The sequence below is a fragment of the Armigeres subalbatus genome, chromosome 2 (assembly GCF_024139115.2).
Source record: "Armigeres subalbatus isolate Guangzhou_Male chromosome 2, GZ_Asu_2, whole genome shotgun sequence".
NCBI lineage: Eukaryota > Metazoa > Arthropoda > Insecta > Diptera > Culicidae > Armigeres > Armigeres subalbatus.
In genome coordinates this window covers 243,842,416-243,867,020 of record NC_085140.1, presented here as the reverse complement: position 1 = coordinate 243,867,020, position 24,605 = coordinate 243,842,416, and the positions used below count along the sequence as shown (strand labels likewise).

Here is a 24,605-nt window from a genome sequence, read left to right as displayed (position 1 = left end):
AATTTGCATCATTGCATGATTTTTATGTGTTCTTCATCACTAAATGCCATGAATTGATATTTGTCGAAACCACCAAAATACAAGTGGTCCATTCAGCCTTACGGGCCCAATTTGGCGATATGGGCGAATGTCAATAAGAATGTCTTGATATATTAATACAATATAAATATTCAATTGTAATGGGGCCCTCCTTAGCCGTGCGGCAATAAAGACCATGCTGAGGGTGGCTGGGTTCGATTCCCGGTGCCGGTTTAGGCAATTTTGGGATTGGGAATTGTCTCGACTTTCCTGGGCATAAACATATCATCGTGCTAGCCTCATGATGTACGAATGTAAAAATGGTAACCTGGCTTAGAAACCACGCAGTTAATAACTGTGGAAGTGCTTAATAAACACTAAGCTGCGACGCGGCTCTGTCCCAGTGTGGGGATGTAATGCCAGTAAGAAGAAGAAGAAGAATGTGACAAAATGGCAAATCCTCTTCGAAATGTATGAAATTTTAAAAGCGTTATTTTTATATCCTAAAGAACGTTCCATTTACCTTCTTCAAAATACTGCTGGCTGTAGAAACACCCTTCAAATTTTATATGGCATTAAAGCCTAAAAGACAATTACTTTTAGTTTTCCACTCACCTTGCTTTTGGCTCCTCTATGAATTCACTGCTGGTGAGACTGCCTCAGATTATTTTGCTACGCTCCTCGAGACGAACGATGCTCCCCGTTTTTTTTGTTAGTTTCGCAACTCTGCTTCCCACTAAGTCGTTCACTTACGATTACTTCACTGAACTTAGACACAACACAGCCACTAAGGTGAGCCTATTATTTAATCACTTTTTTTTTGCTCAGCCAACTTGTAACGAGCAGCCACAAATTTCGTTGCTGTTGTAATGGATTTTTATGTTGTGGTTGTAAACACTATTTTTTAGTCTTCTTCGATTTACTGGAGCTCAATCGATGGTTTTGCTGATGCTATTGCTGCTGGAGCTGATTTTCCTTTTTTAGTGGTAACGTCGATGACGGCGACCGATGTGGATGGTGTGATATTGCTGATGGCGATGATCTGTGAAGAAACGATGACTTTTTTGTACATAGAGAGCCACACGGCAGAGATGCAATGGCTCTATCACAGAAACGGCGTAAATTTGCTATGCAAACTTTGTGGGTCAGTGGTGCAATATACTCGAAACTTGGTCAAATTTTCTGTACACATGTTTGAGCTGTGCTTTTGTGACGATACCAGTGAGAGATTTAAACAGTTTGCTAACATTGATGGGTAACGAAATGCAATGCAAAAAACGAAAACGGATTGACTTTAACTAATAACAACTGTACATTTCGATATGAGCTCGACTTTAGCCTATCGTTCAAAAATAAACATTCCAATGATAAGCGTAATTATTGCATATATCTTGTGCACTTTAGAATAAAGTAGTATTTAGTTTTGCAAACAAGCTTTACGAAACACAAACCAATCAACCTAAATATTTCTTGTTGCTCTTCGCTGATGATAAGTGGATAGTGGATACAGCATCTAGAATTGAATCCATACGCTCAGTTGTTTGGCTGTCTCCATTTGTTAATTTACTTGCCTCAATTTCCCTCGTACCGCACATTGGCCAAATCCAATTATTGATTTTCACTTAAACATTTGTGACGAATCGAACGGAGATAGCTTGAAAAGCACGAGTTATTATTATTCCCACTTTCCTCGAATATTCCTATTTAATCTTCTATATAATAAAAATTAAATGGTCTGTGTTTGTATCCGCATAACTCGAAAACGGCTGGATGGATTTTCTTCAAAGTTATTTAGGGCAGAATCGATCGTGTTGTAGGAGCTTATTAAACTAAGTACATTTATTTTGCGTTGGATTGCTTTAAAACACGGTATTCATCTTCGAGTATTCAAAATAACTTTGTTTACAATAATTACATAGTCGTTTACCAAGGTGGCTTCACATGAATTGTCTTTTCAACAAACCAACGATTTCTTTCCCAGATGCTCACGGAATGCAGAGCATTCCTCGGTCTCTTATGACAATGAGTGTCAAACTAATTTTCCTCTCCTAATAGCAGTTCGTCAAGCTGTGTGTCTCCGAGGCTCCTATAAAATGGTCGAATTTGGAAGGTCGAATTTGTCCATTATGCCTAAAGTATACACCCGACTCTGTTTTTACACGGATTTACACGGCCGTGTAACCGTGTAAAAAAAATCTCATACTAAATTTTCGTCGAGAAATCATGAAACTTTTTTTACACGGATTTTAGATTTTTGAACTGAAAACTTTTTTTAAACGGAACGCATCCCCCGTGTAAAAAAAGAATCGGGTGTAGTATACCCAACGTACATTATGCCTAACGTCCATAATAACCGTCTAAACGTATTTCTGCTTAACGTACTCTTGCCTAAAATCGCCTCTGAACGATTCATAGAACTAAATTGTTTGTGTCTTCAACATTGTTTTTATTCTATATCATCCAAGAATTTCCTGGAGTGCAGGCCCTAAACCAGGCATTGCAATATCATCTGCTTGGGCAAAGATATTATCCCTTATCAAAGCGTGCTCTAAAAAGATATTACCATTTGACCGTTTGATAATGATCCTGATATCAAACGTAATTCGGGTCACGGTTCACAGACAACAAGGTAGGCTAGTAAGAAAAATGACACTTCAAGAGTGACGCATGTTTTATCTCCACATTTTAGAGTACAAAAGTAAGCGTGCTGAGACCGTGGAGAATCGTCTCGGTTCAGCTTGTGCGAAGATAGTAGTGACGTCACATGTTTACATTCAAACTGTTTTTGTATGCCATGACCCGAACTACATTGGCTGTTAAAAAAATATTTCTCTATGGCGAACATTGCACTTTGTTTACTGAGCGAATAGATAACTAAGATCTAAAGCGGATAGATAACGAAAGTCAAATGATGGGATGGTTTGTAATGCCTGCCTTAAACCTACACACGGTACCAACGTACTCGAAAATCTTATTATTAATGTATCTAATAACGATACCTTCAGCCCATGGCTCTCGAAAATCTTTTAAAAAAGAAACATGCTCTGCCCGAACCATAGAACCAAACTGGATGTGCCTTCAACCGAGCCGGTGACAAGCGCGGTGTCATCATCATCAATAGACACACCGCTGTCATCATTGAAACGCAGTATGAAAAAAATATAGCCCAGGACATCCTGGCTACGATCTGGCGATGGACTAAATAATAGAATGTCAGTAGCTTTCCCTTCAACCATTGAACCAATTTATGTCATTCCAGAAATCCCTGTAGTTGCTCAACATTAGCATTGCTACAGAAATTTGATTATATCGATAGTAGTGCTACCATCGCTGCCATTTTCATTGCAGTTAGAGGTGTGCGCCGGTCCGATATTTGACGGCGGCGGCGTTGGTCAGGATATTTGACGGCGGCGGCGTTTTCGGCGTCACGCCGAAACCCATTTTAACCGGCGGCGGCGGCGGCGTGAATCGGCGTGGCGATATTTGTTTGTTTTTTTTTTCGGTATACTTTTAAGACATTAGCGAAAGAATCTTTCGAAATTCGCCTGAAAAATTTGATGAACTTTTTCAAAAAAATCTTTAAATTTTTCCAAAATATTCATTTGGAAATTATTTTCATTTTCCACGGGAACTATTTTAAAGTTTCAAGATTTTTTTTGAACTACCAACAGAAGCTCTTTGGAGATCCCAAAGAAAATTGTTTGGAATTTCAGCAAGAGATTCTTCGGAATTTTATCCACAAAAAGTTCCTGTTGAGTTTCTGTTGAATAGACGGCTAGTTTGGCATCGCCATCGTTGATACAAAAAATCTTCAGAATATCCGCGGGACTATATGGGGTTTTCAAGGGAAATTCTTTGAATTTTTTACGAGAAATTCACCGGAATTTCAACGGAAAATTCTTTAGAATTTCCGCGGAAGGTTATTCGAAATATAGATTTCAACGGAAAATTGCTTGGAATATTTAAAGAATTTCTTTGAATTTCTAAGAGAAATTATTTTTGCAGTAGACGTTCGATAACTGCAAGTCATTTAACTGCAATGCTTTTTAACTACAATTCGATAGTTCCAACAGTTTGCAGTTATCGGATCGCTGAACCTCAAACGATGTCAAAATCGATGATTTGCTGCACAACCAGGTGCACTTCCATTGCATCTGACGTCAACTGACAGAATGCGTTGTAGTTATCGACTGGCATTCGCTAACTGAAACGTAAACATGTTGCAGTTATCTAACGACTAGAGTATTGTCCGTAAACCATTTTTGGGAAATTCCATTAGCTGAAAGCAAAACTGGCAGTCGTTTTCTCTAACCGATCATTTGGCCGAAATAGTCATTTGGCCGAATAGGTCATTAGCCCGAAATGTCGTTTCGTCGAAATGGTCGTTTGACAGAATGGGCCATTTGGCCGTTTGGTAGGAATGGTTATTTGGCAGAAAGAGCTATTTTGCCCGAAAATATCCTTAATGTAAAACAAACCTTTTGGCCAATCGGCATTTTTTGCCAAATGATCTATTTGGCTAAACGACGACTTCAAAATGATCAATTCAGTCGAACGACCCTCCCGAGCAACACAAGCCAAACTAAAATGTTTGCAGCAACTTGATTGTGATGAAATCTAGTCGCATATCCGTTGCAGTAATCTATGTGGGACATATGTGCTGCTAGGGCTTTTCGCAGAAAATGCCATTTGACCGAAATGGTTGTTTTGCAGAAAGGACATTTTGGGGCTAAATGGCTCTTTCTGCCAAATGACCATTTCTACCAAACGGCATTTTCGATCAAATGAACTATTTGGGCAAACAATTATTTCGGCCGAACGGAATTTTCAGGCAAATTACCTGTTAGGGCAAACATCTTTTTCAGCCAAATTACCAGTTCGGACAAATCTTCCTTGTCGCTTTCGGCCAAAGTACATTTTCGGTTAAATCATTTTCGACCTGATAACAGTTTCAGATAAACATTCAATTCTGCTCGGCTGAATGGAATTTGGCTAGATGACTTTCGGTTTGAAGGCCAGAATCGACTTAAAAAGTAGAAAGGTTAAGGACAGTGCCGCGAAATTGTTCAATTGCAATTTATGATCCGAATGTGAACTTGGCCTACGCAGATATCAATTGAGTACAGAGATCTCATTTGAGTAACCCCTGTCTATTCAATTGACAGCAGCAGCCGCATTCATTCAATTGACTTGTGGTGCATATCATGTCACTTCGAAAACTTAGCGCAAATCCAATTTTTTGAAAAACATATACAGGGGTTGGACAGAATGATCGGGACAGGCAAAATTTTATCGAAATTCAAATGACCATAACTCTGTGAAAAATCAACCGATTTCTTTGGTTCTTACAGTGTTCGACTGGAAAATTAATCAAGTTTTGGGAAACTGTTTCAAATCCATGTTCAGACCGCTGGACACCGGAGATAATCCGGATTATTTGAGGGCATGTCAAAAATGCTATTTTTTGAGCGCTTGTATTTTTTGCTTGGGTGAAATGTTGATAAACTAGAGCTCTTCCTGAGTTGATTGATATAAGGTACCCCGGGGCAAGTGGGACCTAAAAAAACGCTAGTTCAGCAAAATCGTTAACGCATATTTAGAAAACAGGGTATTTCAGGACATTAACCACGGATACATCATTATATGCTTCCGTTGTTGAAGTGTAGACGTGTTGTAAGCCATTTATTCAGTTACAAAAATATTGGTAGTGACATAAATAAATTTACCTGTGAAACCCACTTACCCCTTCAAACGGGGCAAGTGGGACCTATTCTGCTTTATACTGTCGAACGAAACTAATTTGAAGAATGTAGATATAATGTTCATGTAATTTCTGAGTCGTAGTATTTCCGATCATGGATGGAGGTTTATTGCTTGTCAGACTTTTGTTTTTGGCAAAAAGAAAGGGATTACAATGTTAGCAAACATAAAAACAAGACAACAGCCAGTTTACTGTTTAATTGGCTTTTGTCTGGCTTTCCATTAGCTTACTTTCTTACCAAATATGTTAGATGGAAGAGATGAGCAAATCTTTGTTCACTTTTCGAATGAATGTTTCTCTGTTTAGAACACAAATTATTACATAAATTAGAACTTCAAAAGGAACGTTTTTATTCAGGCGATGCGCAGTGTTGTAAATTTGTAATAGAACCAATGGCCAATTTATGTCTTAAGCAATTTATTTATCTGAAAATTTGTTAATCTGATGCGATGTTTAAAAATAACAAAACACAAGAAAAACCTGTTGATTGTTGTAGAATAAATAGAATGTTTGCACTGTAAACGGGAAATTTAGCATAGCTATAACCATTGCTCTTTTCCATGAGGAAGATAATTTCCAGAAAGTAAAATACACATCTGGTAAATCAACTGTACACTACTTCTTAACAACGAAACCAACGATATCGACTGCATTTGATTAAGATCCATGTGATATATTAGTGTCAAAGTTATTTTTCACTAGACAACAATCTAAAAACAGTTAAAATGGCTCTATCAAACATGTTGTTCAAATATGTTCCACTTGCCCCATGTATGTTAGAACTCAAGGGCAAGTGAAAATTTCAGATTTTGGCTTTAATTAAAACTTTTAAATAGTTTTCGATGTCACACAATTATTTAATTGCTCAAAATATTCACTTTCCACATCAATGATGAATTTAGAAACGACTATTTTTTTGGAAATTCATTGAATTAAAATAAAAGTAATAGATTTTGCCAGTAGTTTAAAGTCATGATTAAACAATACCATTAGTATGGTGCCGCAAATGGTTTTGATTCCATTTTTTTTGTGTCAGGCGAATTCGTTGATAATTCTGCTTCATCTTTCTAGAACATTGTTACCATTCAAAACGTTCACCGATTAATCGGCAGCCATAGTACCCACTTACCCCGTATTTTCACTTGCCCCGGGGTACCTTATTGATGTTATGAAAACTCATATGTGAAAATGTACGTTATGTGGAAGATATTGATTTGGAAAATGTATTGGAGGTAACCACTTTCCCTTCGATGGGACTCGAACCCATGACCCTACAAGTCGGGTGGTTTAATCCCCGGAAATAGGCAATTAACTTTGATTGAACTGAACTTGAGTTGCGTGCTCTTGCCTACGCAATGCGGTCGGGTCTGAGCTTGACGACCGACTGGCAAATAGCTTACACAACCTCACTTGATCAGTACCGTTGCTGATGAAGAATGTGTATAGCCGCCAGACATTCTAAATACTCACGCTCCTCTAATGTGGACGTGTACAATACACATGTGGAAGTATTGGCTTGAGAAATGGATTGCGAGTGATTTGACTATGCGTCCAATTTGGGAATCTCGAGCTCGTTCAGTAGCCGCTAGGTTGCGAAGGCCGACGGAGGTCCTTCGTAGCTTAGTTGGTTAAAGCACCAGTCTAGCGTACTGTCGGGTCATGAGTTCGAGTCCCATCAAAGGGAAAGTGGTTACCTCCAATACATTTTCCAAATCAATATCTTCCACATAACGTACATATTCACATATGAGTTTTCATAACATTGTAAATTAAGGTCTGAGGGAAGCTCTCTCGCGGTAGAGCGCTATTTTCGTACTAAAATGTCTATAATTCGGAATTGGGAACGCTTATCCCAACTGACAATCTCTTTGAAATTTATCAAGGAATGTTCCTACAAAATTTCATGGACCTACTATTTCCCAAATTTGAATTAAGCTCTAAATACTGAACTATTGTAGAACTGAAATTTTTGCTTCTCAGTACCTCTCTCCGATGATTTAAGGCACAAAGGAACCGAATTTCGCAAAACCCAACTGACAAAAGTTTTGAATTTTTTCAACGATCATTTTGATGTAATAAAAAGTATATGTCACCGCAATAAATTTTACAGGAAGCTCTTTTTACTTCAACCAAGTTTTTTAAAATCCATACAAAAGTTACCATTTCGGGAGAGCAGCCAACAGCACATTTTCTTGTGGCGCACGGCAGGAAAGGAGCGATGAGAGCGGTAGAAAGTCCGTCAACTTTGTATCTAGCATGATACTAGAAAAAAGCGTATTCCTATTTGTGAACACGAGGATACCAAATATATAAAATGAAATCAAATATTGGAATTTGATGAGATAAATAATCGAAAATAAATAAAACAAATAAGACAAATAGAACAAATAAGCAAAATAAAAGAGACAAATAAAGCAACTAAGACAAACAGTACAAATAAGATAATCAAGACAAATTCCTACGGAAGTCCCTCCAGAAGTTCCTCCGGAAGTACCTCCGGGAATTCCTCCGAAAGTTCCTCCGTAAATTCCTCCAGGAAATCCTCCAGAAGTTCCTCTAGGAAATCCTCCAGAAGTTCCTCCAGGAATTTCTTCTGAAGTTCCTTCAGGAATTACTCCGGAAGTTGCTCCAGTAATTCCTCCGGAGGCTCCTCCAGTAAATCCTCCTGGAATTCCTCCGGAAGTTTCTACAAAAAATCCTCTGGAAGTTCCTCCAGGAGTTCCTTCGGAAGTTTCTCCAGGAATTACTCCGGAAGTTACTCCAGTAATTCCTCCGGAAGTTCCTCCTGGAATTCCTCCGGAAGTTCCTCCAGTAATTCCTCCGGAAGTTCCTTCTGGAATTCCTTCGGAAGTTCCTCCAGAAATTCTTTCGGAAGTTCCTCCAGGAATTCCTTCGGAAGTTTCTCCAGGAATTCCTTCAGAAGTTCTTCCAGGAATTTCTTCGGAAGTTTCTCCCAAATTTATCCAGGAATCCTCCTACGATATTTTCTAATGTTGTTCTAGAAACGACTCATGTTTTCATTTTCCAAAACCAGCTGGAGTTTGTTTATTTTGATTTCCACTTTGCGTGATTGGTCGGCGCTGCTGCTGTTCTCTCGCCGAACCACTGCATGAGTGATAAATTTCTTCCCCATTGTTGCCAATTCCTTTTGTTCTCCGTTTACGGCAAATTCTCAAGCAATTGTAAACTGCATAATGATGAAATAATTTTGGCGACACTGACAGCATCATTCTGGCGGGCTGAATTGGGCAATTTTCTCTCTCAGAGAGTGCTACCACGTGCTTTTTTAACGGAAAACACTTCCCTCAGACCTTAACGTCCAAGTCGGGTGGTTTAATCCCCGGAAATAGGCAATTACCTTGAACCTGAGATATGGCCGTTTCCGTAAAATCCGTGAAACCGGTTCCACCCATTGTCACACGCACGATAATGTTCTAGTAGGCAGCGTTCTTGCACCAAGTAGTATCCTGTGGCTCTGAGCAAATATTTAAATCACAATTATCCTAGACTACCGTCATATGCATATTTGTCCCATGTTTAATAAGATTTCCTATGTATGCCGGTACGAAAATCGTCGGTGGCGACGGCGCACAATGGTCGGATTCATCAAATTTCACGACATAATTCGATAACTCGAAAACCTTCAGTGCTAGAGTTTTTACGTCTTCAGACAAAATTATTTACAAGAAAATACCTATTTTCGGTATTTTTGTTGTCATTGGTGTAGCCCTTTTGTGACAAATTGTGTAAATTGTATTTTTAATCTTTCAAATTGGGGGGTCATTCTGTTCTACAAAGTATTAGAAAATCAAATTTTAGGCATTTGTGCCAAAATAATATTAATTTTGTCTCATACAGGTAATGTTTTATGACAAAATTACTAAATTTAGATAGGGTGGTCCCGAAAAAACAATGTTCAGCTTCTACTTCCCCCTAATTTGAAAGAATAAAAAATACATTTTACAAAATATGTCACAAATGAGCCACCCTAAGGATAACTTATTAGTTATAGATAGATATAGATCTTTTCTTGTAGATAATTTCGTCTGAAAACGTAAAAACTTAAGCGCTGAAGGTTTTCGAGTTATCGAATTATGTCGTGAAATTTGACGAATCCGACCATTGTGCGCTGTCGCCACCGACAATTTTCGGACCGGCGCTCACCTCTACTGCCGTTCTACGCATAATTGACCCATGTACATCCCAATTGCATCACATGATTGATGCAATGTTCAAAGCCAATACCATACATGAAGCTGTTCAGGTTGGAATAAAGTACACACACAAAATTGTAATCGGACTCCGTTTTTATGGATCCAAATAATTGTGTGAAAGTTTTAAATTGGAATGCCCGCTCTCTAAAGGGTAAGGAAGATGAATTATTCAACTTCCTAACAGTTCATAATGTGCATATTGCCATTATAACTGAAACGTATTTAAAACCAGGACTCTCCATTAAAAGAGATCCAAATTATTTTATCTACAGAAATGATCGTCTTGACAGCGCCTGTGGTGGGGTCGCCATTGTCATTAATAGACGTATCAAACATAAATTATTTTCTTCGATCGAAACCAAAGTTTTTGAAACCTTGGGAGTTTCTGTTGAAACAAATTTTGGGCAATTTTCCTTCATTGCAGCCTACTTGCCTTTTCAATGCAATGGGCAGCAAAAGAATTCGTTGAAAGCTGATCTTCAAATTCTAACTCGCAACAAATCAAAATTCTTCGTAATTGGTAACTTCAATGCCAAACACCGTTCATGGAATAATGCTCAAAGCAATTCCAACGGCAAAATTTTATTTGAAGATTGTTCTGCGGGATATTATACTATTCAATATCCCAATGGCCCAACTTGTTTTTCTTCCACTCGAAATCCTTCGACAATTGATTTGGTTTTAACTGATTCAAGTCAGCTGTGTGGCCAATTGGTAACTCATGCTGACTTTGACTCTGATTACCTTCCTGTGACATTTGAAATCTCACAAGATGCCATTTATACTCCAATCAGCTCTACTTTTAATTATCATAGAGCTGATTGGGATTTATATGAAACGTATATCGATAGGAAGTTTGATGTTAATATTCCTTTGGATACCAAAAGTGACATTGACAATGCGCTCGTATCTTTGACAAATTTAATTTTCGAGGCCAGAGGCATTGCAATTCCTAAAAGTGAAATTAAATTCAACTCCATTATTATTGACGACGATCTTCAGCTACTGATCCGTCTTAAAAATGTGAGGCGAAGGCAATACCAAAGAACTCGCGATCCCGCGTTGAAAGTTATTTGGCGAGATTTGCAAAATGAAATTAACGTTTCGCTATTCTGAGAAATACCAACTTTGAGAATAATGTCTCGAAGTTGGATCCCAGTTCGAAAACCTTTTGGAAATGAACGAAAATTCTTAAAAAACCTCAAAAGCCAATCCAGCGCTTAAAGAGGGAAATAAAATTTTATTAACAAATGGCGAAAAGGCTCAAATACTTGCTCAGCAGTTCGAGAGGGCCCATAATTTTAGTCTAGGTCTCACTAGTCCAATTGAGGATCAGGTTACACGGAGCTTCGAAGACATTCTCAACCAAGAGAATGTTTTTGACCCTTCTAATTTGGATGAAGTGAGATCTATTACTAGAAAATTTAAAAATATGAAAGCCCCGGGTGATGATGGTATTTTCTACATACTTATCAAAAAACTTCATGAGAGCTCTTTATCCTTTTTGGTTAATTTATTAAACAAATGTTTTCAATTGGCATACTTCCCAGATAAATGGAAAAACGCCAAAGTTGTTCCAATTGTGAAGCCGGACAAAAATCCAGCTGAGGCTTTTAGTTATCGCCCAATCAGTTTGCTTTCTTCAATAAGCAAACTGTTTGAAAAGATTATCTAAATAGAATGATGGTTCATATTAATGACAATTCTATTTTTGCTGATGAGCAATTTGGTTTTCGCCATGGGCATTCAACCACTCATCAGTTATTAAGAGTTACGAATTTAATTCGGCTCAACAAATCTGAAGGATATTCGACTGGAGTTGCTCTTCTTGATATAGAGAAAGCATTTGACAGTGTTTGGCATGAAGGTTTGATTGTAAAATTGATGAGTTTTAATTTTCCTCTGTACATTATTAAACTGATCCAAAATTATTTATCAGATCGCTCACTGCAGGTTAACTATCAGAATACTAAATCTGATAGATTACCTGTAAGGGCTGGTGTCCCCCAAGGCAGCATACTGGGGCCCATATTGTATAACATTTTTACTTCTGACTTACCTGTTTTACCACCAGGGTGTCAAAAATATTTGTCTCTCGACCAAAGGGCGAAGCCTTTGTGTCATTTGTAGTAGATTGCAAAAAAGTTTGGATATTTTCTCCACTTACTTGCAAAAATGGAAAATTTCTCCGAATGCTTCCAAAACTCAGCTTATAATTTTCCCACATAAGCCGAGAGCTTCTTATTTGAAACCTTCTAGCAGACATATTGTCACTATGAATGGGGTTCCAATTAATTGGTCTAGCGAAGTTAAATATTTAGGACTTCTGCTAGATCAAAAATTAATTTTTAAAAGTCACATTGAAGGCATTCAAACCAAATGTACCACATATATTAAGTGTCTATATCCACTTATAAACAGAAAATCAAAACTTTGACTTAAAAACAAACTTTTGATTTACAAACAATTTTTTAGACCTGCCATGTTGTATTGTTGTATGCTGTGTCAATATGGACTAGTTGCTGCAATACCAGAAAGAAGGCACTCCAGAGGATTCAAAATAAAATTTTGAAAATGATTCTGAAGTTGCCTCCGTTGTATAGTACCAATGAACTTCATAGAATTTTTAATATTGAGACATTCCAACAAATGTCCAACAAAATAATTTCCAATTTTAGACAAAAATGTTGCAATAGGAGATTAGCTCCTTGTACCCTTAGTAGTTAGGTTAAGTTTAGTTTAAGTTGAAAACATTGTAATTCCTACATGGTTCAATTCAACCAGAGGAAAAATCCTAACTGCCAGAGGCAATTTAAATGTATTAATAATAACTAAAAATGTAACATAGCAAATATGGATGATAGTGTTAAGAAAGGACGGAACACCTAGTCTAAGAGATGAATGCATGTATTAGATAATTAGCAAATAAAATTAGTAAAAAAAGAGTCAAGTACGAGCACTGAAGGCGACCTTCGAAATACGTATCTGTTAAAGGTACAATAAAATGGTGGAATTAAATGGAATTGTACAAACTCATCTTATGAAAATTAAAACTTTGTTTTCAGAACTAATTTTCGATTTACTAAACAAATTTTAAGACCAGCTGTTTTGTACACTGTGCCATATGGATTAGTTGCTGCAATACCAGGAAGAAGGCACTTAAGATGATTCAAAATGAAATTTTGAAAATGATCTTGAAATCGCCTTCTTTATATACTACCGACGAACTTCATAAAATTTCTTATTTTGAAACTCTATGGAACCAATGCCGTGGTCATTTGATAGCTATCCTCGTTCTCAGAAGCTGGAACGTCTTTTGACGAAATGGCCAAACGGATATGGAAAATCTATTGTCCTCAAATCAGTGCACCTCCTCCATACTTTTGCATCTCCATTAGAATAATTTATATTAAAAGGCTATTATTTAACTCCAAAAAGATGTTATGATAAAATACGACGTAAGTACATAATTAAAACACTTATACCAATCACTGTACACTCTCACAAACAGCTAGAAACCAGGTCTCGAATATTTTGCAGCACATTGACTGAACACAGTCCACATATTCGTCTTCCCAACTAAATAGCACTATTTTCATGTCATCCCACCAACGCTTCCTTAAACATCCACCGTAACACTGGTCCTTCAAAACTAATCGCTCTCGGCACTTCCTCAATCACCCTTAGTCATTAGCTGTATACATGTCTCCAGTCATGACTTCTCATCCTCTACACACATTCCCACACCGGCCATTACGCACGCGGTTGCTTCTTCACTATTTACGCAATTTACAAGCTCTTCATCATGCGCCAATTCTTCAGTCACGGCTGTTGGACACTTACAAACATCTTCAGCTATTATACACATGCATGTTTATTACTTGTTCAAACTAACGATTGCATCCAACCACTTCGTGCTCTCTTCGCCACCATCGTCAACCCTTTTTACTTTCTTTGGTGCACCGCGGTCGCTTTTCTCGCACATTTCTCCCGGACCCGAACTGTTTTTCCTTCTTGCAACCCGCAGTGCTTCTTTCACTCTCTTTTCGCAGTTATGTGCCACCAACAACACTCTTCACCGCGCGTCGGTTGCGGCGGCAGCCGGCGTTTCGCTTTTTTTCTGGTTTGCTGCGATTACTTCACGAAACGTGAGCCTGAGGTGCCCATAACAGTTGCAAGGTGGCGGCGCTGCGCAGCGGCACAGCAGAGACGAAAGAAATGCCTCCACCACCGCTGAGGAGTTGCTATTTTCACTTTCTATCAACACACTCGCACGGCGCACTTCTCTCAAACGGGTTTGGAGTCACGAGCTGCAGCCCCCATCGGGGGGAAGCGAACTTGTGCGAGATGAGAGAAAGAAAAATAAATAATAGTTAGGTAATCGCGATGAATTTGTTATTACTTCATTATTACAGAGCGTGTAGATCCGTCACTGGGGCAGTAGATTAGGGACTGATTTTGGAACACGACCGAGAAACGACTCAAAGCAATAATTTAACACACCATTATTATTAGGCAATACTTTTGTTTTGTCCGTAGGAGACGTGATGGGTGACTTATTGTACGAATTCCTTTGTTGGAAACGACTGAAATTTACACAGGGAACTGCATTGTATTCACTGTTCACTATACAGCATTATTGATTTGTATTTTTCAACGTTGAATTATTTGTAATATTTGGAGGTTTTCAACAATTGATCTAATTTGATTTTATTATTAAATTATCAAATCTTCACCTTTAAACACCAATTTTCCTGATTTGTGGCGAATCACTAGTAATTCACACAAAAATTCACAAACCGCACATCAGAACTCGACCCGACAACGCGATAGTTCCGGGTTCTCTTATTGAAACGCGGAAAAGCACAAACTCGCTACCGACACGAACGAATGATCTTTGTAAACTGATCCGACATACAAAAGCTCTGAGTTGTGAATACCTCCGTCGTAGTCCCCTCGGGGGTTAAAGACAAAAACACTACAGCAGCGATGCTGAGAGTGTGTATACAATGATCCTCCTCGCGCTCAACTCTTCTGTTTTGCGCGCGTGCGATGGATGGAGTCATGAAGTTGCGGAGCCACCCGGAGTAGTGAGCTATGGCGAGATTCATACAAACCATAGACAACAACGTGAAACAACAATAACTCAACAACTACAACAATCTCTTTTACTGCGACGACGACGACGACGGTGCACTCGATCAGCGATAATAGGCAGCCGATGTGCCTACCGACGTCAGACGTGCCTCTAATAGGGGAGAACGGTCCAAAATGCACCCCTTAAGGTTTTTCGATGTTTTCGCCCATATAAACAAAAATACCCAACCATTTCAAAGTATAGGTGCAAAATTTACACACCCAGCTACATTTCACAATGATCTCCTATTCAAAACAATAAGGTTTTCATGACTTTCTAACGCATTTAAAAAATGTTTTAAAAATAGGCCTGGGGCAAAACGCCCAAATGGTGGTCTAAAATGTCTCAATTACACGTAAAATGATGGTGAACGCATGGTTGTTTGTTTTTTCTTAATGGATTGAGCTACAATCTTACGGTTGAGGTGGAAGAATCGCAAATCGTTAAATTTGAGTGAATATGAAGGGATTTTGCTCACTTTTTCCAATGGAGCTCAATAATGAATAACTAATTATGAATTGTTATTGTAATATTCGTTCATAAATGTACTACAACAGATTATTTGAGTGATTTTATGAGTGAGGCCATTTTGCCCCAGGGGTGCATTTTGGACCGTTCTCCCCTATCTAATGGTAATGGATGCGGAAAAGCAGACCCAAGCAGGAACTCCCCAGCACTTTTAGTGGAGCTCATGTTCGCGAGTTACGTCCAACCGATCTCTGTTGTGGTTGGAATTGAAACTGCCGGTTTGGTGATGTGATAGGGTTTGCAAAATGCGATTTTTCGGTAATAAAGAAATGGATATTATAAGAACGGAGTGTAGGGCTTTCATTAATTGTATTTTATTTCAACGATATGAGTATGTTACTTCGCTGATATGTATTCAACGTTATAATACTAATAGATACCAATGATACCATAATAGAACTAGCTTATGAGCAAATATCCAATAATACTTTTGGACTTCGTCTTTGCGTTACATTATAAAGCTTGATCTGTGCTGTAATCAGTTGAATGTTGATTTATACCTTTATTTCAAAAGATCTAAATTTTACAATGGCGGCTGATTTAGTTTACAGTACTTGCAGTGTGCCACTCAAGTTTGAAACATTTAGCAAGCATACGATAAGCTTTATCATACATTATATTTGAATGCCATACTTTTTATGTTGTTTTCATTCTACTGTATTTCTACATTAACATGTCATATGGATTGGACTTTCAATTACTTAGATTACATCTAAACAGTGAAGGGATGGGTGTAGTGTAGATTTTAGATAAATTTGCAAAACTTTTATTAAACTTCATGTTGTCTGAAACACCCTGGAGACAGCAAAATGGTGTAACTTGCAACCAAATAGACCATGTTCTGGTGGATGGGCGACCCAGGACGGGTTGGTTCGATGCGGAGTGTCAGAGAGTGACAGAGGAGAAGAACGTTGCCAGAAGCTGGATGTTGGTGTCAGGTGTCGGTAGATCGAATAGAGATCGGTACAAGGAAGCAAGAGCAGCCGAAAAACGAGCTCACTGCAGGAAGAAAAAAGAGTATGAAGAACAAGTGATTAGTGAGGCGCAGGAAAAATGGAGCAGAATGATATGCGGAGGTTTTAGGAGACTGTCAATTGCGTGCGGACAGCACCATCTCCCGTCATGTGCAACGACCAAGAAGGGAATTTGCTGACAGATAAACCCGAAGTCACTTCCACCTGCCAGGTGGAAGCAACACTTCGAGACTTAGTTGAATATAGTGAACGCAACGATGCATCAGTGAACCAGCTCCCGAATGATCTTCTCGAAGTTCTGTATCATATTATGTCGAAAATATGGGAAGACAAGGAATTGGTTGGTTGGCCGGCTTCATTTGGCCTCTCTTTAAGAAAGGGTATAGACTGGAGTGCGCCAATTACCGAGGAATAACCCTCCTAAATTTGGCGTTCAAGATTATGTCCTGTAAGTATTCTGTTCAACAGATTAAGACCGCTTAAAGAGTCCTTCGTCGGCGTATACCAAGCAGGATTTCGTGAGGACTGATTGACGAGGGATCAAATGTTTACCCTAAGACAAATCCTTGATAAATTCCGGGAGTACAACTTGCAGACATATCATCTGTTAATTGATTTCAAGGCGGCGTACGATTCAGTGAAACGGAATGAGTTATGGCAAATTATACTTGACTGGTATTCCGGCAAAACTGATACGGCTGATTCGTATAACGTTGGACGGATTTAAATCAAGTGTAAGGGTTGCGGATGAAATATCGACATCTTTTGTTACCTTAGATGGATTGAATCAGGGTGATGCATTCTCGAATCTACTGTTCAATATAGCACTCGAGGGAGCGATTAGGAGAGCTGGTGTGCAACGAAGCGGTACCATTATCACAAGATGGCATATGCTCCTGGCAGTGGCGTAGCCAGAAAATTAGTCTAGGGGGGAGGGGGGTTCGCAGAGATCGCAGGCTTCGTGGAAGGCCGCGTACACGATGGCTTTTTGCGAATCTGTGTCAAAAGGTCGAAGGTCAAAACTCGGGTACTTATTCAAAAGGACGTATGTGATTTTGTAAACAAAGATTCAAACGTCAATTTGTCCAATCTGATGGCACTCCCACGCAAACCAACACCACCAACAGGTAGCCGAAGGCTTCCCCTACCTGTCTGTGGTGATGGTTTGCGTGGGAGTGCTATCAGATTGGATAAATCGACGTTTGAATCTTTGTTTACAAAATCACATACGTCCTTTTGAATAAGTACCCGAGAAAAGGTCGAAGGTCATAAGGTCGAAGGACAAAAGGTCGAAAGGACAAAAGGTCGAAAGGTCAAAAGGTCGAAAGGTCAGAAGGTCGAAAGGTCAGAAGGTCGAAAGGACAAAAGGTCGAAAGAACAAAATGTCGAGAGGACAAAAGGTCGAAAGGACAAAAGGTCGAAAGGACAAAAGGTCGAAAGGACAAAAGGTCGAAAGGACAAATGGTCGAAAGGACAAAAGATCGAAAGGACAAAAGGTCGAAGGGACAAAAGGTCGAAAGAACAAAAGGTCGAAAGGACAAAAGGTCGAAAGGACAAAAGGTCGAAAGGACAAAAGGTCGAAAGGATAAAAGTTCGAAAGGACAAAAGACCGAAAGGATAAAAGGTCGAAAACAAAAGGTCGAAAGGATAAAATGTCGAAAAGTCAAAAGGTCGAAAGTCAAAAAATTGAAGAGATAAAGGTCGAAAGTCAAAAAATTGAAAGTACAAAAGGTCAAAATGACAAAATGTCGAAGGAAAAGAGGGTCGAAAAAATAACAGAAGGTTTAATGAAAAATAGGTAAAAAAAAGTGAAGCTTCCCGTCTGAAGGCGGTCTTGGGCGTTAGAGGGTTACTAGTTGACTTCAAAATGAAACACAAACATTCACAAATCACGTAAGGGAGGGGGTTGAGCGAAGTGTGACGATCTATACAAAATTTTCAGATGTTTCTTACAAAAAGTCAGACATAGGGGGAGCGGGAGGGAGGGTTGAAAATTCCCTATTTTTGCGTTACGTAATTAATGGATCTTCCCTAATGCAAATTTTGGCAATTCCATACCCCTCCCAACTTTACAGCGTAACGTAACGGTTTCTAATAATAAAAATAAATGTATTTTGTACATTACTTTAAAACAAATTTTGTGAACAAAAACGTATCTTCATTTGAGCACATAAAAATAAAATTACTGTCATTAGAAGATGATATGTTAAGCTGAAATTATATATTTTGATGAAAATGAGTGCAGAACTATTTTCATGATTTACAATTGAAGTTAATAAAGCCTAGCAATACGTTGATAAAAATAAGAATACCCTATGTTTCAACAAAAAGAAAACTCTAGAATGAAATGTTTTCGAGTGTTGGTATTTCATATGCGGTAGAAAAATGCGAAACTCGAAAGAAAAGGTTATGAATAAAAGAATGAAAAGAATTAACAATGAAAATAAGGTTAAACACAAATAAATATTAATGTGCGCAACTCGAATGACAAGCCTTTGATTAAAAGAAGGAAAAATTCAACAATAAAATATAATCAGGCGAAACACAAATAAATATAAATATGTGAATCAAGAAAGAACGGCCTATGACTAAAAGAAGAAAAAATTCAACAATGAAATATCAGGTAAAACATAAATGTGCAAAGGAATGGTTGATCAACACTCGACGTTTTGCCCGATTTTTTCGACCTTCGACCTTTTGTCCAACAACCGCAATATCTATGTTTTGTTCTTTCAACTTTTTGTCTTTCGACCTTTTCACTTTCGACCCTTTGTCTTTCGACCTTTTTTCTCTCGACCTTTTGTCCTTCGATGTTTTTACTTTCAACCTTTTGACCTTTCGACCTTTTGACATTCGACCTTTTGTCCTTTCGACCTTTTGGCTCAGTTTTTTTTTGTTTCGACATTTGACCTTTCGACCTTTCGTCCTTTTGACCTCTTGGCTCAGATTTTTTTATTTCGACCTTTTGACCTTTCGACATTTTGACCTTTCAATCTTTTGTCCTTACGACCTTTTGACCTTCGACCTTTTGACCATCGACCTTTTGTCCTTCGACCTTTCGGCTCAGATGTTTTTGTTTCGACCTTTTGACCCTTCGACCTTTTGGCCTTTCAACCTTTTGTCCTTTCAACCTTTTGTTCTTTCGACCTTTTGTCCTTTCGACCTTTTGACCCTTCGACCTTTTGACTCAGATTTTTTGTTTCGACCTTTTGTCCCTTCGACCTTTTGTCCTTCCAACCTTTTGTTCTTTCGACCTTTTGTCCTTTCGACCTTTTGACTCAGATTTTTTGTTTCGACCTTTTGTTTAAACAGTTTAAACACAAATGCGAAAAGAGTAATAGGGTGGGAATATTTCCCGCGCTAAAACCCTTTTTCATGAATATAAGTGAGGGAAAATCTGCGGATAAGAATAACAAGAATTTCAACAGGGAAAGAACTAAAATTTAATTTTAATTATTTCCATAAATATGATTGACGCATCTGAATAAATGTCAATTCTAATCAATTCACAGTCCATTTTGATCGAAATTGATTTGAATGACGCTAAAAGTAGCCTCACACTTCGGGAATCTTGTCCATTGAATTTGTTACTAGGATCAACTTGCCCACCAAGTTACCGATTCCGTTCATGAAAAATCGATTAAATTGGCCAAACTTTAAAAGCCATTGAAATGAAACTGTATGAAAAAACCTCCCGTTCTCACCTGTTATCATTAACTGTTGAAAACCTTAAGAAAGTCCATGCAACACACATAACGGCATAGATAGCATTATTTTAAAAGCAACACTAATAACATAACATCTCACAATTTTTTATGGGTTTCGTCCACTTTCTTTGTTTTTGTTTTAAGATTCCTGTCTAAAATATTGAATTTGTTTGGAGCTCTTTTGAAGAATCAATGAAAAACCGGGACAAATTGAAGATTTTTTAGATAACGACGGGAGTTTTAGGTAGAATTCACCGGACTCGTAAGTTTCACCTAAATTTTCTAAAGCATTTGCAGTTACGTGTGCTCGTAAACTGTAATTTTCATAACGTTGAGATGATTTGGAGTGTGAACATAAAGTATTTTCGTATCAGATTACAGAACAGGCAAAAAATAACAAATTCAAACCGACACGTTACTTGAGATACAAGAAAAACACCTCACTGTTTTTTGATATGATAAACTCTATGGTTTACTCTTTGAAATGTTAGTAAAAGATGTAAATTATAAATATCTGCGCCATCCAGAGATAGGGGAACTGTACCGGTTTTGGCCATGTTCCTAATTTGGTCAATTTTGCGAATAACTCCAAAAATAAAGCAATTCGCAAGGGTTTTATCAGTTCCAACAAGAGATATATCCCTCACGCTTCAACGCTGCTTTCAACTGATCGATTATTTTGGAAAAATATGTATTTTTCCGGGTTGGCCAAATTAGGCACTAAGTTGGCCAAAACCGGTGCACTTCCCCTATCGTAGAAAATATCAACAAACTAGGGGAATCGATGTAGGCAGCGTTGTTATTCGCAACAGTTTTTTGCCGGTCATTTTTCTCTGGAACTCCTTGTACTCCTTAAAATAAATTTCAAGCACCTCAAGATCAAATCAGATCGGGTGTAATAGTGTTTCCTTTTGTGATAGGGTAGCATATTCCATCCTGTACTAGGGTTAGTGATGTGCGCTGGCACGATACCATGGTGTTCTTCTGAAAAAGCGAGTCACGATGTTCGATGCTGCAAGGACACGCAGCTAACCTCGAGGGTGCGTCATGCACTGGCCCCCCTTTGAAGCATTACTTTCTGGTTGTACCGAAGGGACGATGGGCTTGGCGGCAATGGAAACGGTTTAGCTGGTCGGGGATGCAGCCCTGCCTCCCTCATTGGAGGTGGCCCCTAACCCAGCACTTCCTGGTCAACCCAGGATGTCTGTTGAGCAGATTCCCCCTCCATTGTTTAGGAAGAAAAAAAAAAACTAGAGTTAGTGATGGTAGAATCATACTCAGATCTCAACCATTGCACGAACTAACTCGCTTGCGATTATGCAGGGAAAGCATCGCGCTCTTGGCTGCCACCGAAGAAATTTACTCTATTTAAACACAGTATCTTTCATTGAAATCAAACTTTTAATTATAAAATTTGACCTGTTTAGGACAAGCTCTTAGAGATAGTTGATATGAGAGAGAAGAGGGTTGTTGCTGCAGAAAATATATTCGCAACGGTGGCGTCTGTGTGTATATGATATTTCATGTACCGTCGTCAGAGGTGACAATGGGTTGCAATGAGAATGGACAGAATGGACAAAATTGTTCGAAAAGGCCTCTTATAATTCAGTTTTGTCCTCAGGTACATTAAATCTATTATACAAACATTCTATGTAGTTGAAACAGTGACCCATTCTCATCCCCATTGAAGGTAACCTTACATCATCATAGATGTGAATATGTAGATTATGTAGAAGATTTTGATTTGAAAATGTATTGGAGGTAACCACTTTCCTTCGATGGTACTCGAACTCACGACCCTCAGTACGCTAGGCTAGTGCTACTGAATGAGTCCGAGATTCCCAAATCGGACATATAGTCGAAGCACTCACAATCCATTTGTCAAGCCAATAATGCCACTTGTGTACAGTACACGTTCACATTAGAGTGAGTGAAATTGTCTGGCGGCTACACACATTCTTCATCGGCAAATGCAAATTCGTAAGCTTTGTTCACGAAAACGACAAGCAGCTCGAAGAGATAGCGTGAACAAACTGATGGAGGCGCGTGGCTTTTCATGCGATGCCAGGTTTTTTTTAATTTTTTATTTTTATTTTTTTTTAATACCCTCCTCTGACCCCCATACCAAAGAGCTCACATTTTGAGCCCCCTGGTAATCAGTGTTGGTAGAATCATGCTCAAATCTCACTCACCGAAGCCTTATGCACGAGCTGACTCGCTTGCGATTCTGCATGGAGAGCATCGCGCATGATTTTTTCACGCAGAATCGCATCGTTTCGCTCATTCGCCGAAAAATGATTTCGCTCTAAAAAGTGTCAATACCCAATCAAAGCCAATTTTATGTTTGCGTATGGATTTGTTATCCATTTTTTTAAGCAAAGAAAGTTATTCCGGTGTATTCAAGGAAGAAGAACACGCAAAAATCACGCCATGATGCAAATCGCGAGTCGAATCATGGATGATTCTCTGGGCCATGAGTCGAGTGAGGTTTGCCTCGCGCTTGATTCGAATCGTGGATGAGATTTGAGAATTTGAGTATTTACCAACACTGCTGGTAATGGACACTTACTAACAAACAAATTAAAACGCGGGGTAGAAACTACTATCATGAATTAAGGTGAATCCCAGTGGAACTTAGCTCCTTTGAAGGGATTCCCGGAACAAAATCAAAAATTATGTTACAACAAAGTGATAACGATGTGGCTTTATTTAATTATACTATTAAACTACAATTAACATAAGATGCAGGGAAAAAACTAGCAAGTGCTAGAAAAACCCGCATTCGCAAACGTCGACACGATTAGAAAAGAAATTCGTTTACATTCCTAATTACATACTGCTTCAACTTATTTTCAAAAATGGTGTTATTTGTTATTGATTTCGAATCTGTTGGAAGTGCATTATATTTGGATGGACCGTGGTATGTGATGCGCACAAGACCTATGTTCGTGGAAGCATTGCTTCTCAATAGCCCATTAGCATTTCTAGTGCCCTGAAAGCTGTTTCTTGTCGAAAATACGATATTGTGATGAAACTTCGAGTTGTATAAAGCGTTATGCACAAATATGATCGTTACCGAATAACGTAATCATATGATAGGAACAATTCTGTGCCGTAGACTAGTATAAAGCGAAACGGTAGAAGATAATGGAGGCAAGTTAAAAATCACTTTCACACATCTGTTTTGTAATGTTTGAATCTTTTTAAGTTTTGACTTAGCAGCATGACCCCAAACAATAATGAGATATTGCAGTATAGAATGAATGCACGCATAATAAAATCGCAACAGGGCTTCAGGAGGCACAAAAGAGCGGACTCTTCTCATAAGTCCACATAGCGAAGATACTTTACATGCTACATGTTGTATGTGCTTGTCCCATGAAAGGCAAGGGTCTAAGTAAAGCCCCAAGTATTGAAAGGATGAAACTTTTTCTATACACAAATTTCCGATGCATGGATCAGAATGTGGCAATATTTTTTTCCGTGGTGAGTGGAAAACCATGTACTTTGTCTTTGTCAAATTTAAAGAAAGCATATTACCATTAAAATACTCTATGAGACTCCCCAGGTCTGATTTAATGTCTTCCACTATTGATTCCACATTGTAAAACAATGCCGTGTCATCAGCAAAAAGTCGGGAAATTCCACGAAGTTTTAAATTACCCAAATCGTTGATAAATATCAAGAAAAGTAGGGGTCCTATATTACTGCCCTGAGGGACTCCTATTTCAATTGATCGTAAACTACTGCGAACACCATTTATTACAACAAACTGCTTCCTATCTGATAGATAACTCTTGATCAAATCGTTGGCAACACCTCTTATTCCATAACGATCAAGTTTATCTAATAAAATTTTGTGGTCTATAGTGTCAAACGCTTTCTTTAAATCAATGAATAATCCGCCCACAATCTTTTTCCGATCAATTTCACAAGTCAAGTCACTACCAATGGTAGAGAAAAAGCTATTAAATACATCAGCTGTCTCTAAATCAGAGCCTTCAACGTTATGACTATTCCGAAGTCTAATTTTGTCTGTAGCTTTGGTACGACCAAAAATTTCTTTTAACTTTTTCCACACATTAGAGTGGTTAGAGCTTTTTAATATGTTTTCATAATATTTTTTTTTCCTTGGGCTTTAGCTGTTTTTACTTTCTTTGAAACATGATCCAACAATGCAGCAATTTGCATGTCGTTAGGATAACGCTTGACTCTCTCAAGATAGTTGTTTTTTATTTGTATTAACCGCCAAAGGTTGTAAGTCAT

General features: G+C 38.4%; 1 protein-coding gene across 10 annotated transcripts in view; it reads right to left on the bottom strand.

Moving 5' to 3' along the window:
- Positions 1 to 14,923, bottom strand: part of LOC134212018 (dual oxidase maturation factor 1) — a 317,312-nt gene extending 302,389 nt beyond the window's left edge. Inside the window, exons 1-2 of one of the 10 annotated variants that reach the window (XM_062689506.1) lie at positions 14,730 to 14,923; positions 634 to 1,077 (exon numbers count right to left, since the gene is read on the bottom strand). The gene's annotated coding sequence lies outside the window, so the exon portion shown is untranslated. Of the gene's footprint in view, positions 1 to 633; positions 1,078 to 13,478; positions 13,503 to 13,602; positions 13,623 to 13,836; positions 14,206 to 14,395; positions 14,416 to 14,729 lie in introns of those variants that run through there. The other 9 variants (XM_062689499.1, XM_062689509.1, XM_062689507.1 and 6 more) reach the window with 9 other exon arrangements.
- Positions 14,924 to 24,605: the final 9,682 nt, after the last annotated feature.